This window comes from Durio zibethinus, chromosome 23 (assembly GCF_047325235.1).
Source record: "Durio zibethinus cultivar Kanyao isolate XHJ-2024 chromosome 23, ASM4732523v1, whole genome shotgun sequence".
In the NCBI taxonomy this organism is placed as follows: Eukaryota; Viridiplantae; Streptophyta; class Magnoliopsida; order Malvales; family Malvaceae; genus Durio; species Durio zibethinus.
This window is the reverse complement of record NC_143184.1, coordinates 13,403,161-13,421,427: the sequence shown is the minus strand read 5'-3', so window position 1 is coordinate 13,421,427 and position 18,267 is coordinate 13,403,161. Positions and strand designations below refer to the sequence as shown.

The window sequence follows — 18,267 nt, the reverse complement described above, 5'->3', positions numbered from 1 at the left end:
GATACAAAGACTTAATCAATTTACACACTTTCTTTTCTTATCTTAAAATCATAAACCCATCGGGTTGTTCCATATACACCTTCTCATCCAATTCACCATTTAAAAATGTTGTTTTAACATCCATTTGGTGAATTACTAGCTTGTGGATTGAGGCTAATGCTATAAGCATTCTTATTGTAGTTATTCTTGCTGCAGATGCATATATATTGAAATAATCAATTCTAGGCATTTGTGTATATCCCTTAGCAACTAATCTAGCTTTGAACTTATTTATAGTACCATCCACTTTCACTTTCTTTTTGAATATCCATTTGCATCCTAGAGGTACATCTACTAATATCAATGCATTGTTTCTCATAATTGAATTAATTCATCATTTATAGCATATTTCCAAAAAATTATATCTTGAGACTTCATTATTTCATCAAATTTGTTAGCTCAAAGATTTGAAATAAACCAAGAAGGGGGTGAATTGGTTACAATAAAAGTTTCATAATCAATACTTAATAGGCACAAGTTCACAAAATAATTTATTAAAAAAAATAAACAAAATAAATGAGAGTAAACATGAGATAGAGATAGAGAATTAGACACCACGATTTATAAAAGTTCGGCCCTTTTTTTAGGTACCTATGTCCTTTCCCTTAGCCTTTCTTGTCAAGGAGTTCAATCCACTATGTGTTAAAAGATACAACCTAGCTTCTCAAAGCTTTACATAATCAACACCACAAACTCTTAAGGGTTATCTTCCCCCTTAAGCTCACAATCTCATAATACAAAGTTTCTGAAATTTTTTGCAAACTTAAAGAACCTCTCTAAGGTTGGGTGTTTGTTAAATTGAAGTACACAACAATAGTGAGAAGGAAATTTAGAGAAAAATTGATATAAGTAGGATTTTTTGCACTTTCATTACTTTGAATTGCTTTGAATGCTAGAACAAGATGGTTGGTGAATGGCAATAAGTTCTCTTAGGTTTTCTTACTCTTAATCTACAGTAGAAGGCTTCATTTATAGGTAGGAAGAAGTTAAGAGCTGTTACCTTGCATTTAATGCTTCAAACCTATAAAATTTCAAACAAAAATATAGCTTTTGTGGCTTTTTGGGCATCAGGGGATCGATCCCTTCCTTTAAGGGATAGATTGGGTTAGTTTTGAAATAGCCCAAATTTATGCATGAAATGCCTTACCCGATCGATTAGGTAATGCACCTGATCGATCCATTCTTGGGTAATCAATCCCCTATGTGGGGGGATCGATCTCTTTTTTGAATTTTCAAACTAGGAGACATTCTGTTTGAACAACTGATCGATCTTTTTAAGCGAGGGATCAATCCCATGCCTAGGTGATTGATAACCTATATGAGGGGATCAATCTTTTTTCTAGAATTTTAGTTGAGGAGAGCATTCTATGTAAAAAAAGTGATCGATCCTTTTAAAAAAGGGATCGATCAAGTATACTTGAAACTCCAGCCAATCGATCCATACAGGGAGGGGATCGATTGATTCTTGCCAAAACTTCATGAAATTTACTTTTGAAAGAAAAATGGATCGATCCCTTTTGCTAATGGATCGATCTAGTAAGGTGGAGGATCGATCCCTTCCCTTAGTGGATCGATCCCTTCTATCAAAATGTGCTTTAATTCATTTTGTTTCAAAAATTTTGTCCTGTTTTAGTTCCTAAATGAATTTTAGCAAGATAGAAGTCTGGAAAAATGTTTAATTTAATATTAAAAGAGATTGATTCCAGTTAGGTAAATTTTTAGTTTGTCAAATCAAAACTTTTAATTACTTCAAAGCCAAAAAACCAATGTCAATATCATCAAGTAGAAATTGGTTCATACCATCAAAATCATCAATATAATCAAGATCATTAATGTCATCAAAATCATCAAAGAAAATTTTCATACCTTTATCTCTCTTCCTTTTAGTCATAGCAAAAAGGATGAAGTGAAGCAAAGTGAGTTAACAACAATCAATTCAAGGCCACACCAACTCAATATGATAACTTAAGTCACACCAAACTCAATTGCAAGCAATATACCAATCATCAAACAAGATATCAATTTCACAAACCATAATGTCACAAGCCATATCATAATGAGGATGAAAGATATATTTCATTAATATAAACATCAAGTACCAAAGTTTAATAACAAGCCACAATGCAAAGTGTTTTTAAAGACAAATTTACAACATAAAAAAAATGGAAAAACGTATAAGTAATGGCACTAGGAAGGATCATTGAGGAAGAGGTGAAGAATGAGGAGAATGAAGGAAATGTTACCCCATGTGCTGTTGTGCAGATCGCATTTGTCCAATGTCAGGTCTAATTTGACAAACTTGGGAAACTAGCTCATTTTAAGTCTCTTTCATGTTTTCTAATCGAGTGTTCATGTCCTAATCATGGAATGTAGATTGTTCATTTCAAACATAAGCATTTTTAAGGCTCCTTGAGTATCAAATGGTGGGGTAGAAGGTTCTCATTGAAGTTCAAGAATATCTAAAATTTTATGCTCTTCCTCTTTTTCTTGTGCAACCCCAATATCAATTTTTCTAACTCATAAACCTGTTGCATTTTGAATGTATTCCATACTATGTAGAATAGGAGCTCCAAGAATACTAAATGGATCATTGAACATCATCTCTTTATCTTCTTTAGTATTAATATCCAATTTCTTCAAAAGATTACTGATTGTAAAACCATAGACTAAGGTATAATCTTTATTTAGCATTACCTTCATTATATCATTGAAAATGAAATGCATAAAATTAGGTTTTTGTTGATGCTTGATCTTATACATCCACTAGTAATTTTGCTTCCTAATGGTTGAGTATTAAGTACCAAAAGGTGCTAACACATGAGTGACAATAAGATATAACAACCTATTATACATTGACAATCTAGAGGCTTTAGTGGGAACAACTTGTAAATTGTTATTTCTAAAAATATCTTGAGCTAGTTTCACTATGTCACACCTAGTATTGGTTTCTCCCTCATCATCTAGCATGAATGCTTCAGCTACCAATTGCTTGGTAACTATAATTTCTTTCCCCATCGCATATGTTCTAAATTTATCAAGATAGTATTTATGCGACCCTTCAATTTGAATACAACCAGCATTGCTTTAAAATACTTTCACTAGATTCTCAAATAAAAGTACATCCATATACAAGTAATTTAGCCATCCAAATCTCTTAAAAGCATGTAAGTAAGAGAATTTTATAGGTTGTAAGAATTTAAGTGAAATTATCCTTCCATGCTTGACTTTTTTATGTGTAAAATGATTCTTATATATTTTCTTTGCATCTGGATTGACAAAATTTTGATTAAAAGAAAGCCCCATTGATGAGCTAAAAGGCTCCATTGGGGGATTCTTCCTTTTTCTAGCACTTATTTTAGTTTTAAGAGCCATGAAAATGATGGAATAATGGAGATAGATAGGTTTTATGTGAAATTGATAAGAGAATTGACAATTGTAGGTGATAAAGAGTAAAATATGTTTGAGATGAGCAAGAATGATGAGTGAATGTAGTAGTTTTAAAATGAGATCAACTTTTTAGAGTGAGAAGAAAAAATGGAGATTTTTGAGTGATTTGATGATTTTTAAGGAAGATTTTTGTAAGAAATCAAGTTGAAATGAAGGAATTTACAAGAGATTTTATTAAGAAGAATTAATTTTTGAGTGGAAATAGAGTGAGAATGCTTAGGGTTTGAAAAAAATGAGTTTGGGGAAGAAGAAAAATAGGTGAAGGGGCTAAAATGATCGACCAAAGAAGAAGAGACCCAATTATAACATGCCAAAATGGTACATATAATGCCAATTATGCATGACCTAATCGATCGATTGTGAAGAAGGATCAATCGATTGTGTTTTTGCATTGGACCCATCGATCGATTATGAAGGATGATCGATTGGTTTTTCACATTTTCAACTTAGTTTAGCTATTGGATGGAGACCCGATCGATCTTGTCTAAAGGGGATTGATTGGTCCAAAGGGGATCGATTGGTTTTTTACTGTAGCATTTTTTATAAAAGATTTAAAAACCATGCAACATGAACATTTAAACTTGCATCATACAATCATACACAAGCTTAAAAAATATATTTAGATAAACATACATTTGATCAATCAAGATTGCAACATTTATTATAACATCAAGAAATTCATTTCAAGGAGCATTCATCATACCAAGTTCACCTCTAATTGCATAAAATCTATCCTTATCAAGAGGTTTTGTGAAAATATTAGCTAAGTGATGCAAGGTATCAACATATTCAAGCACAATATCACCTTTTTGAACATGATCTTTAATAAAATGATGCCTACTTTCAATATGTTTGGTTCTAGAATGTTGAATTAGATTTTTGGTGAGAATGATAGCACTAGTATTATCACATTTAATAGGAATATGATCCATGATAATTTTAAAATCCTTCAATTGTTGCTTAATCCACAAAACTTGAGCATAACAACTATTAGTCGTTATATATTCGACTTCGGTTATGGATTGAGCAATACTATTTTGTTTCTTGAAGAATCATGATATAAGTATATTTTCAAACACTTGATAAGTTTTGAAAGTGCTTTTTCTATCAAATTTGCAACCACTAAAATCTACATCAAAATAGGCAAGTAAAGCAAAAGATTAACCTTTTGGATACCATAATCCTAAATTAAGGGTGTCTTTAAGGTATCTAAAAATTCTTTTGACAATAGATAAATATGATTCTCTAGGTGATGATTGAAATCTAGCACATAAATATACACTAAACATTATATCCAGTCTACTTGTAGTAAGATATAGCAATGAACCCATCATAAACCTATATAATTTAGAGTCAACATATTTACCTCTTTCATCTTTGTCAAGTTTTGTTGAAGTACTTATAGGTGTTGTGCAAGACTTTGATTTTTCCAATCCAAATCTTAATGAGCAAATCCTTGATGTATTTGGCTTGATTGATGAATGTGCCATCTTTTGTTTTCTTTACTTGTAATCTCAAGAAAAATGTGAGTTCTCCCATCATGCTCATTTCAAATTTATCTTGCATGGTCTTAGCAAATTCTTGACAAAGAACTTTATTAGTAGCACCAAAAATGATATCATCAACATAAACTTGCACTATGAGAATATCCTTTCCTTTTGATTTTAATGAAAAAGTGTAGTATCAACCTTCCCTCTATTAAAACCATTTTCAATTAAAAATTTTGACAATCTTTCATACCAAGCTCTAGGAGTTTTAAACCATATAAAGCTTTTGTTAATTTATAAACATGATTTGGGAATTTTGGATTTTCAAAACTGGGAGGTTGCTCTGCATACATTTATTCATTTATAAAATCATTTAGAAATGGACCTTTAACTTTCATTTGAAAAAGCTTGAAAATTTTGAAACATGCAAATGCAAGCAACATTCTAATGGCTTCTAACCTTGCAACCGGGGTATAGGTTTTATCATAATCAATTCTTTCTTTTTGACTATACTCTTGAGCTACCAATCTAGCTTTGTTTTTAACAACATTCTCATGCTCATCCATTTTATTCCTAAAAACCTACTTGGTGCCTTTAAGAGAATGATCACTAAGCCTAGGTACAAGATTTCACACTTGGCTTCTTTCCTATTGGTTCAATTTCTCTTGCATGGCCAATATCCAATGATCATCTCCTAAGGCTTCATCTATATTCTTGGGTTTAATATGTGATAAGAAAGCAACATAATTATACATATTATAAGAAGATCTAGTTCTTACCTTTTGAGTTGAATCACCAATAATCTCACTTTCTTTGACATATCTCTTTTTTTTATAGTGATTTGGCTCTTTCTCTATATGTTGTGGCTCCTCTAGAAACTCATCATCTTTATTTTGATTGTTCTCCTTAATGTCAAGTGATGCATCATTGACATTTTCTTGAAGTATACTTACATCATTATCATCAAAAGGCACCTTTTTCAGAGGTGAACTAAACTCATCAAAGATAACATGTATAGACTTTTCAACAACTAATGTTCTTTTATTAAATACTTTATAGGCTTTTGAATTCAAGAAATATCCTAAGAAAATCCTTTCATCACTTTTTGCTTTAAATTTTCCAAAATCATCTTTTCTATTGTTCAAAACAAAACATTTGTAACCAAAAGGATGAAAATAACTTATGTTAGGCCTTTTTTCCTTTAAAAAGTTCATAAGGAGTTTTTTGTAAAATTGGCCTAATCATAGCTCTATTTATAATATAACAAGAAGTATTTATGGTTTCTGCCCAAAAATATTTGGAAAAATTATTTTCACAAAGCATGGTTTTAGCCATCTCTTCTAAAGTTCTATTTCTCCTTTCTACTACCCCATTTTGTTAAGGAATTCTAAGAGCAAAAAAATTGTGGCTAATACCATTTTCACTACAAAACACATTAAAGCAAAGTTTTTCAAATTTTTTTCCATGATCACTTCTAAAACTAGAAATTGAATAGCCTTTTTCATTTTGTATTTGCTTGCTAAAAGTGATTAATTTTTCCAAAGCTTCATTCTTTGAATGTAAAAAGAGAACCCATGTGAATCTAGTAAACTCATTAACAATAACAAACCCATATTATTTTTCACTTAGACTTATTGTCCTAGTAGGACCAAAAGGATCAATATTAAGTAATTGAAGAAGTCTAGTAGTTGAAATGCAATTCTTAGGTTTAAAAAAGATTTTTCTATGTTTTCTTTGAGCACGTGTATCACAAATCTTGTCATTTTTATATTTTAATTTTAGCAAACCAACAACCAAATCATTTTGAGAAAGTTTTGAAATTACATGCATACTTGCATGTCAAAGTCTTTTATGCCAAATTCAACTTTCATTTTCTTTTTGAGTCAATAAACAAACATTTTTAAAGGAAAGATCATTTAGATGCACTACATAAATATTTTCTTGATGATGTCCAACAAAAACAAATTTGTTAGTTTTGATATTAATCACTTGACAACATATGAATTCAAACTCAACTCTAAGTTTTTTATCACATAATTGATTAATACTAAGTATGTTATGCTTGAGTCTTTTTACAAGTAAAACATTTTCAATAATAGTAGAAAAATTGCTACCAATGGAGCCAATCCCTTCAATTTGGCCTTTAGAGTTGTCACCAAATGTAACATCTCTTCCACCTTTAGCTTAAAGTCCTTAAAAAAAGTTTTGTCTCTGATCATGTGTTTTAAGCATCCACTATCAAGGTACCATGGATTGTTCTTGCTTGAATTGGCTTTGTAGCAATACTCATCCATCTACAAAAACATAATTAAATTTTTATTTTGGGTACCCAAACTTTCTTGGGTCCTTGAGTGTTAGTGCTAACAATTTTTATGCCTTATGGAGTTTGCTTCATTTTAGTAATCTCATCATGAGATGTGCTAACTTCTTTTGAAATCCACACTCTCCTAATGAGCTTACCTTTATAAGTGACTTTCTTCAAGAAATAATATTATATAAAATGACTCAATTTATGACAATATGTATGTATGCTAGATGAATCATTTAGCTTAACAAAGAAATTCTTTAAATGAGTCTCTTTGTTGCCACCATTATAGCCTAATCCATCTTTATCAAATAATGCTCTTTGTGTTTCAAGCATGTCATTGAGTTTTTGATGCTCATATAAAATCTAGAAAATGAGTTATGCAAATTTTTTTTTTTAGTCAAATCATTGACATTCAACTTTAAGAGCTCAATTTTTTTTTCTAAATCATCCTTTGCTTTAGTCAAAAGTTTATTTTCTAGTTTCAACTTAAAGATCATTTTCTTGTATTTCATGTTCATGTTCTCAAATTCTATGGTTAATTCATCATAGGCATTTTGTAGTTCATCAAATGTGTATGAATTTAAATCATATGGATTAGAAGTTATCTTGGGCTCATCAAGAGCCATGATACATAGATTGGCTACTCCTCCTTATTTAATTCATCTTCAGAGAAGTCACTATCACTCTATATTGCTACAATTGCTTTTTTATTTAGCTTTGTCGTGTTTTGCTTCTTCCATAAAGGATAATCAAATTTAATATGACCCAATTTTTTGCATTTATAGCAAATAATTTGATCTATCTCTTTTACTTGTTTCTTCTTTAGTCATTTCCCTTTGTGGTCTTTTTTTACCTAAAAACTTGTTCATCCTCATGAACTTGTTAAATTTTTTTGCAAACATGGCCATCTCTTCATCTTTATCATCCTCTTCTTTTCCAAGATTTTTTTCATCTTCTTGAAAGGTAGATTTGAGAGCAATGCCACCTTTTTTGATTAGTTCTTATCCCTTTTTGAGCTTCATCTCATAAGTAAGGAGAGAACCTATTAGTTCATCCAAAGAGAGTCTGTGAGGATCTTTGGACTTTTTAATGATTGTCACCTTAGCTTTCTAACCCTTTGGTAGACTATTAAGAATTTTTTTAATAATTTTCACATTTGAGTAAGTCTTTTCAAGAGCTTTTAAACCATTAATGATGTCGATAAAATGATTTGACATCTCATTAATGGTTTCATGGTTTTATCTTGAATAACTCATAATCATAAGTGAGCATGCTAATTTTTGTCTCCTTCACTTGATTTGTACCTTTATGAGTGATAGCTAACTTATCTCAAATTTCTTTTATATTTTCACACAAGAAACCTCTATTACACTCATTAGGCCCTAATGCACAAAAGAGTGTATGCATTGCTTTGGCATTGAGTTGAGCCATCTTCATATCATTAATATCTCATTCACTTTTTTGCTTGATCACCTCCCTACCACCCACCATCTTCATTAAAATTTGAGGACCATTTACAATGACCCTCCAAACTTCATAATCATTAGCTTGAATGAACAACCTCATCCTAGTATTCCAATATGAATAGTTACTACCAACAAGGAGAAGAGATCTTACAATTAAATGGCTTTCATTTTCAAGAAATGCAGCAACTGTTTCATTTACAATAAGATACACTTCTTATTGCCCACTATATTTGTTACAACTTGAGAATGGTTGTTTCACATTGATCATCATATTTTTTGAGCCATTTTTAGGATCACTCTTAGGTTGTTAAACTTACAAAAAAGAATACTAGCTTTGATATCAATTGTTAGCTCAAATACTTGAAATAAACCAAGAGGGGATGAATTGGTTATAATAAAAGTTTCATAATTAATATTTAATAAGTACAAATTCACAAAACAATTTATCTAAGCAAATAAACACAATAAATGAGAGTAAACAAGAGATAGAGATAAAGAATTGGACACCAAGATTTATAGAGGTTCGGTTCTTTCTTTAGGCATCTACGTCCTCTCCTTTAGCCTTTTGTGCTAAGGAGTTCAATGCACCATGTGTTGAAAGATACAACCTAACTTCTCAAAGCTTTACACAATCAACACTACAAACTCTTAAGGATTATCCTCCCCTTTAAGCTTACAATCTCACAATACAAAGTTTCTAAAATATTTTACAAACTTAAAAAACTTCTCTAAGATTGGGTATTTGCTAAATTGAAGTACACAACAATATTGACAAGAAAATTTAGAGAAAAATTGATATAAGTAGGATTTTTTATATTTTTCTTACTTTGGACTGCTTTGAATGCTAGAAGAAGATGGTTGGTGAATGTCAATAAGTTCTCTTAGCTCTTTTTACTTTTGATCTATAATGGAAGGATTCATTTATAGGTAGAAAGAAGTTGAAAGCCGTTGCTTTACATTTGATGCTTCAAACCTGTAAAATTTCAGACAAAAATTTAGCCATTGGGGCTTTGTGGGCATTAGGGGATCAATCCCTTCCTTTAAGGGATCAATTGGGTTAGTTTTGAAACAGCCCAAATTCATGCATGAAATGCCTTACCCAATCAATTAGGTAATGCACTTGATTGATCCATTCTTGGGCGATCGATCCCTTATACGGGGGGATTAATCCCTTTTTTGGATTTTCAAACTATGAGACATTCTGTTTGAATAATTGATCGATCCCTTTAAGGGAGGGATCGATTCATGCCTAGGTGATCGATCCCCTATGTGGGGGGATCGATCCATTTTCTAGAATTTTAGGCGAAAAAAGCATTCTGTGTAAAAAAAAGTGATTGATCCTTTTAAGAGAGAGATCAATCAGGTATACTTAAAACCCCAGCCAATCGATCCCTACATGGAGGGGATCGATTGATTCTTGTCAAAAATTCAAGAAATTTACTTTTAGAAGAAAAATGGATCGATTCCTTTTGCTAGGAGATTGATTTGGTAAGGCAAGGGATTGATTCCTTCCCTTAGGGGATCGATCCCTTTTATCCAAATGTGCCTTAATCCATTTTGTTTTGAGAATTTTGTCTTGTTTTAGTTCCTGAATGAATTTTGGCAAGATAGAAGGTTGAAAAACTGTTCAATTTAATATTAGGAAAGATTGATTCAAGTTAGGCAAATCAAAACTTTTAATCAATTTAAGACCAACAAATGTCTTAGGATCCAATTCAACATTAAAACAATATTCAATATGACTGTTTATTATTTCTCTATTTCCTTTTACTAAAAATATGTAAAATTTCGAGCCAATGTTTTTAACTTTTCTATCCTTTTTACTAACTTGAGGTACAATGTTTTCTTCTTCATTTATGAAAGTATCTTTTAGTTAATTTGAATTATCTTGAGCAATATCTTTAGGATAAGGAATTACCTTGAATCTATAGTAATCAAATAAGACATCTATTGATTCTATAATCATATTAATGGATATGAATCACCTTGTTCAATAACTATGAACCTAGATGCCTTGCTATGTTGACCATAGCCCATGAATATACATTCAATTTTCTTTTCTTCTAATTTCTTTCTTGTAGTTTCGAAAACCTTTAAATTGCTCCATAAACCTATATTTTAAGATAGCTTAAGTTGGGTTTTCTTCCATAATTCTTATGGGGTTACCTTATTCATTTTATTTGGAATTCTATTTTGAATATGTCATGTTGTTAATAATGCCTTACTCCAAAAATCTTGTTCTAAATAAAAGTAGGACAACATGGCATTAAGCATTTTGGTTAGTATCATATTTTTCCATTCAACCACACCATTAGATTGAGTACTATATGGTGCAGACACTTGATGTACTATACCAATAGATTCAAAGAAATTTAGATTATAATAATCACCTCCTTTATCCATTCGCAAGATTTTAATTTTAGCATTATAATGCAATTCTACTTCATTTTTATTGATCTTAAATTTTTCTAATGCTTCATTGTTAAAGTGTATTAAGTTCACATAACAATACCTTAAGAAATCATCAATAAAAGTGATACAGTATTTCTTTCCTCTTATAAATGGAGTTCCACCCAAGTCACATACATTATTATGTTCTAACTCAAGCAATTGTGTGCATCTTTCTAACTTAGGAAATTATTTTCTTATAATCTTAATAAGCATACATGTTTTGCACCTTTCATATGTTTCTTTATATATGGACTTAGATTAAACTTATAAATTTCTGACATTCTATTATAACATACATGTCCTAATCTACAATGCCATATATCAAAAGAATCAACCATATAAATAGAATATTTCATCTTATCATTGATAATAATTGAGAATATATTAAGCTTAGACATCCCATTGTTAGCATAACCCTTTCCCACAAAATGCCACCCATTTGACAATATAAATTTATCCTTTTCAAGCACTAATTTGAAACCAAATTTGTTAAGTAAACTATTGGACAATAGATTTTTCCTAACTTCCTAAACAAACCAAACATTGTAAGAGTTAATGTCTTTTTTTGGAGGTGAATTCTAAATCTATTGTCCCATTGCCTTTGATTTTAGTTGTCAAATAATTCCCCATATATAGTACATTGCCTTTCTCCTCATTTTGGAAAGATTTAATTAAGGCCACAACAAAAAGTTTTTCATATACTGACATTTGCCTATACTGATGGTTAAATTATGTAAGTAAAAAGGATTTATACTGACGAATTTTTGTTATTGTCATATAGACAATGCCTATGCTAACACTTTATTTTTTGGTTGGTATATATTGATATTTTTCTAACTATATATAAATATCTTTCAATATAAGTATTTATATACTGACAGATTAAATTATAATCGTCAGTATAAGTTTCAATTAAGTAAAAACTATCCACAAGTAAACGGTATTTATACCAACGGAAGTAATTGATTATCAGTATAACTATAAAATATACTAACTATTGTATCTAATCATCCGTGTAAATAACAAAAAATTTAGACGTTGCTAGCTTATTCTAACACCCTCTTATTATGATCTGTTGGTATAGGTAAAAGTTAAGGTAATAGTACCAAAATATATAGAGTTTTTATATGTCAAAATGGTGCTAAAATTTAAAATTTTGGATGATTTTTAATGCATTTCATGGCTTTAGGTTTTTCAAGCTTAAGACTTCATTTTCATGCAAGCTATGCATGCAAGGATCATATTCGACCCAACTATGAAAGTCTAATGCCACCCATATTGGTCCCTATTCATGCAATTTCAAGTTCACTTGGATGCCACCACATTTGGCCATGATGAAATTTTGAAACAAACATGCTTTCTTTGCTTAGCCATGAAGAAAATGTATTGCACTTGAGCTCTATTATATTCGGACATGCAAGAAAGCAGGAGAAGTTGCAAGCACTTGAACTCTACAAGCTCAATCCATTCGGTTAAGAAGAGATTAAAGTTTATCATGATACTTGACTTAGCTTTAAAGAATTTTACTTGGAAAAAAAAATTTTATCTCTTTAAGAGTTGGATGAAATTTGAACTCTAGCTTTTAAATTCTATCCTATCGAACCTAAATGAGGGTGTTTGATCAAGATTGTTTCAAGATATGATAAAAGGCTAAGATTGCTCCACCAAAACCCCATTCGGCCAAACATATCCAAATGAGAGGAGTTCCACTCATTTATGCCTTTTTAGAAGATAAAGATCAAGCCTATCATGAAGCATTTGAATTCAAACCAACAACTAGTAATTCTGACCCCCTTGATTGAATCCCACTCTATAAATAAGAAGACCATTCATCTCATTCCATTATCCCATTCCTTATTTCTCTTATTTCTTTTATTTTTTTTATTTCTTTAGTTGAGTTATTGGCTTAGGTAACAGATTTGTCAATAACAAAGCTTTGTTCTTTAAATTATTTTTCAATCAAGAAGTATTTCTTTTATGATCTTTCTTTTCTTGTTTTAAAGATTCAAATCTTATTTTAATTTTCTTTAAATTCAACAAAAGCAATTTTTGTTTTTCAAGATCCAAGTTCTTTTATTTGCTCTGCAAGATTCAGCTATCACTTTTTTTTTTTCATATTCTTTAAGTTGTTTTCATGTATTCTCCATTTTCTTTTTAAGTGTTCGACAACTACTCCATTTTCATTTACTTTGTAATCTTTTGATTCTTGTTTTAAGATTAGTTTTTAGCATTAGTCTTTTAGTTTTCGAGTGACAATTAATAAAATTAAAAACCTTGTTACACATTACATATAATCTTTACTTAATTCGTATAATCTCAAAACTCTAATTTTTTTTCTGTTTAAATATAAGCTATTAGGTTTTGCACATTTGATACTTGTAAATAACTTATTATTCTATTCTATAATCCTGCAAAAACAATAATGAAATAAACTTTATTACTTGGTCTTAGTAGGTGCAGACTTTATAGAAAAGCAGCAATCATAGGGAATGACTAATCAGATATTTTTTAGAACTTTTGTTAGCCTTGGCCGCTTCTCTTCAAACCCTTTCGTTCAACTTAGCAACGTCATCGTTCTCTGCAAATCCTTCTCTGTTGTTGCCATCTTTCTTTTTCTTTGTCTTTCAATCTTAAAAACTAATGCCGGTGACAAAAAGAAAGATAAAACAGCTAATCCTTCTCAGTTACTGATTTTTTGAAAAGGAGCCTTGGTTTAATGTTCAATTTCAACTCCAAGAGAGAGATCGACGTCGTTTAATAGAGAGAGAGAAAAGAAATAGATGATGCAGAGACGGAGTCCACCGAAGCACAGGCACGATGGGACTTCGCCACTGCCTCTTGGGATGGATTGGAGCCTGCCTCTTCGTAAATGGTTCAGCTTTTTATCCAATTTCATCTTTTTTTTTTAAATCTGAATTAGCACTCAATTTTGGTGATTAATGAGTTTAGTTCATGAAATTCTAGGCTTGAAGCAATAATTAATGTTTTCAGCGAGTTTATGGTGGATGGAGAAAAAAAAAGGTAATCAATTTGGCAAAGATGACACTAGGCTTGCTTGCTAGATTGTTTTAGTAACGTAGATAGTTAGTTATCTCAATCTTAAATAAAATAGACAGGGAATTTATTGCTTTTACATTTATGTATGTTTTAACTTTTAACCAGCTTTTAAACACATTAATCTAGTAGTTTAAAATTTTAGGTTTTTTTCCTTTCCCATGTCTACAACTTTCTTTGTCAGTGTGACACCGAGCTGGTTTTTAAGCATTTACTGAGTTCCCATTGGTTCAGCTGGTTATAGTAGTTTAGTAGTTTTTTGGCTAAAAGTTTAGTAGTTTTTCAATTAAGCATGATGATCGAAGAACTCAATCAAGAACCTGAGACATCATCTAAAAATAATGACTCGGTTATAATTTAATCTTGAAATGTATTTACATTTTGAATACCATCTTTTATGGCTCTTTTTTATTACATAGAAAAGAATGGATTTTCCCACTTTGATGTTCTGATTCTTTTAGTAGATTTTTTGGCTATCCAGAAAGTTTTGATTGAGTCCTGGTTTTAGCACTTACTCATTGTACATATACATGCAGAATGGGAGGGAAACTGTTTAACCACATGATCTTCGAACAGGATGGAGTTACTGTGTCACAATACCTTCTTGGGTTGCCTTTCCACAATCAAGGGATTCAAATCCTGTAGTGGTAATCACCTGTATCTATGCCTATGATAGATGTTCTGTCATTCTGTCCTCTAGCATGTGAATTAGTGATGTGATGAATTCTCTTTCGCAATACAAATTTCAGCCTCACCCTTTTATTCTTAAAAAAATTTATAATACTTTGGTTATGGGTTCTATATTATAGTTCAGAAAACTTTCAACATCTAAATGAGCTTAAAGTCTATATGGTGGAAAGTTAACACTCTCTGGAGCTCATTTCAATTTTTGAACAGACACATTGTCTTTTTGTTGTAATCATCAATCATTTAGATGTTGTAACATTTTAGTCACACTAATGTATTTGCCAGGGTTTGTATCTTGAGAGTGTGGTCTGTATCTTGAGAGTGCTATTTTCTTCACCCACTTCAAAGATGGTCAAGTACCTTGTTGCTCATTGGGAAAATTGGATATTGTGTTGTACACAAGTTAATTATGTAGTAGAACTTGCTAAGGCCTCAAGCACACTGCCGGAAGTATATCGGGTTGACTTACTGACAAGACAAGTTTCAGCTCCAGATGTGGATTGGAGTTCTGCTGAACCAACAGAGATTCTTAGTCCAAGAACTACAAAGAACTTGATGCATGAGCCTGGTGAGAGCAGTGGTGCTTATATTATTCGTATATGCTTTGGCCCAAAAGATAAATATATACCCAAAGAACTTCTTTGGCCTCATATTCCTGAGTTTGTTGATTGTGCACTTAGTCACATTCGATAGATGTCCAAAGTTCTGGGCCAGCAAATTGGTGGTGGGCAACCAGTTTGGCCTGTTTCCGTTCATGGACATTACGTAGATGCTGGCGACTCTGCAGCTCTTCTATCTGGAGTTCTAAATGTGCCAATGCTTTTTACTGGTCACTTACTTGGTTGGGATAGGCTATAACAGCTTTTGAAATAGGGTTGGCAATCAAGAGAAGAAATAGATAGGACTTACAAAATCATGCGACAGATAGAGGCTAAGGAGTTATCTCTTGATGCCTCTGAAATTGTTATAACTAGCACTAGACAGGAGATTGAAGAGTAGTGGCACCTTAATGATGGCTTTGATCCGGTATTGGAGTGCCAACTTAGAGCAAGGATCAAAAGGGGTGTCAGCCGTCCTGGGAGGTTTATGCCCCGTATGGTTGTAAGTATCAAGACATCATTTATGACTTGTTATTCTTGCTTATTATACTTTTTTTATACTTGAAGTCTGATATTGTTATCTTAATGCCTTCAGATTAGCTGTTCTTTCTTTTATTTGCCCTGTTTGTCTATATCTTATGTTGCTAAGATCATATCTAGGTAATTCCTCCGGGATGGAGTTTCATAATATTGTTCCGCGTGATGGAGACATGGATGGGGATGTAGAAAAAAATGAAGAAAATCCTACTTCTCTTGACCCACCAATTTGGTCTGAGGTTATAGTTTAAAATTTTCTTTAATGATAGCCTAATTAGTGCACTTCACTGACCTTTCTTTTTATTGTTATAGTGATACTAGTTTACTAACAGATTGTTATTGGAGCAGTGATCTGATGATAGCACTGATCTACCGATTTAAATATGTAGATAATGCGTTTCTTTTCAAACCCACGCAAACCGATGGTTATTGCCTTTGCTCGGCCAGACCTTAAAAAGAATATTACAACTTTAGTCAAAGCATTTGGAGGATGCCGACCTTTAAGTGAGCTTGCTAATCATGTATGTCCATGACTTTTTGAATTGAACTTGAATTTTGTTCTCAGTCTTGTTTTCTCGTATATTAGTTTTATTCCAGTGATCTTACTTTTTACGTTTGTTGCAAACATTAATACTGGGAAACCGTGATAGTATGGATGAAATGTGCGGCACTAATGCATCTGTGCTTCTCTTAATCCTTAAACTGATTGACAAGTATGATCTTTATAGCCGAGTAGCTTATCCTAAGCATCAGAAGCAGTATGAGGTTCCTGACATTTGCCGTCTAGAAGCAAAAACGAAGGTACAGCTGGTGAATTTGGTTTTCAAACAAGACGTTATGTTCTTCTTTCTTTTAATGGGAGAGTGGATTTTGGATTTAGATACATGATTTTTTGACTTCTGGGTGATGGAATGGCTGCGTAAGAATTGGTACAATGAATTTAGTTCTTGCATATTCTAAGTTTGTAGATTATAAATAATTTGCTTGAAGTTTTATTTCATATCTTATTAAATATTTTTTTATTTTATTATGTATTTTAATTTTATATGAAATCATATCATATTATGATTATAAATAAATTAATATTAATAATTCAAAATATAATTAAAAAAAAAAGTTTTTATCAGTGCCTTAATATTTATATCGTCATGTTTTACCTTTAGAATATTTTAGACTATATTGAATGCTACCAATCATTAAAAAAAAATAGTGCCGAATAGAATGTCAATAAAAGTAAAAACATGAGTTTATATTTATGGATATTGAACATTGGTAAAAAATATAATGTGGGATAATTTGTTGGAATATATAATAAAAATTAAAATATATAAATATATATTGTGGGAGTTAATCGATGGTAAGAAGTATAATATGAAATACATAATAGTAATTATATCGACGGTTATACATATAGTGACAATGGATTAAAATTGTTGGTATATTTTTATTATATATTACGATAGTTTAAAAATCATCAATATAGGTTTATATCAATGAAGGATATATTAACGATTAAAAATTCATTAAAATAGATATTTTAATTGTTGGTATAAAATTTTTGTACTATACTGATGAATTTTTAAGTTTTAATGATGAATTTTTAAGCCTAAGAATATGACAATTTCCTTGTAGTAGGCATCATTTGTGCGTGCATGTTTTGTGTCTTCAAAATCAATCCATCATGCTTCCTTGACTTCAGTCATGATCACTTCAGAAGTTATAGCACCAAAATTGCGTTTGATTGCATCAGATGAACCTTTTTTCTTCTTGATGGTGCAGCAATCCTTCTTAAACTGTCATTTCTTTCCATAAAGAAAGTATGCTCCTTTCTTCATGAATTTTTGAGAATTGGTAGAATGATCCTTTTTTGTGGATTGAGTGGGCTTTCTTTCTTCCACCAAATGAACCTTTGAGACATATGCCTCATTTTCTGTCATTTTCCTCGTGGTATTGTTATTCTATGTTAAGATCACTGGTAAGCGCTTTAAGAAAGATATATCCATTTTTGTGTTTTAAGATTCCTTGAAATATGTCCATCACTACAAGCAAAATGTGTTTTAGTAAAGATTTTAATGAGGGTCAAGTAGTGATCCTTGCTAAAAACTCTTTTGTTTGTGAGAGCCATAAATAACCTTCATTGAAAGTAATTTTTAGTAAGAGATGTGTTTTAATTCACATTAAAAATCATTTTA

The 18,267-nt window shown here is 31.2% G+C and overlaps 1 pseudogene across 1 annotated transcript; it reads left to right on the top strand.

Moving 5' to 3' along the window:
• The first annotated feature begins 12,847 nt into the window (after window positions 1–12,847).
• Window positions 12,848–17,102, top strand: LOC111314666 (putative sucrose-phosphate synthase 1; annotated as a pseudogene). The gene is made up of 7 exons (XR_016332650.1): window positions 12,848–14,070; window positions 14,163–14,219; window positions 14,789–14,899; window positions 15,225–16,040; window positions 16,199–16,314; window positions 16,465–16,596; window positions 16,804–17,102. The product of XR_016332650.1 is annotated as a putative sucrose-phosphate synthase 1 (transcript).
• The last annotated feature ends 1,165 nt before the right edge of the window (window positions 17,103–18,267 follow it).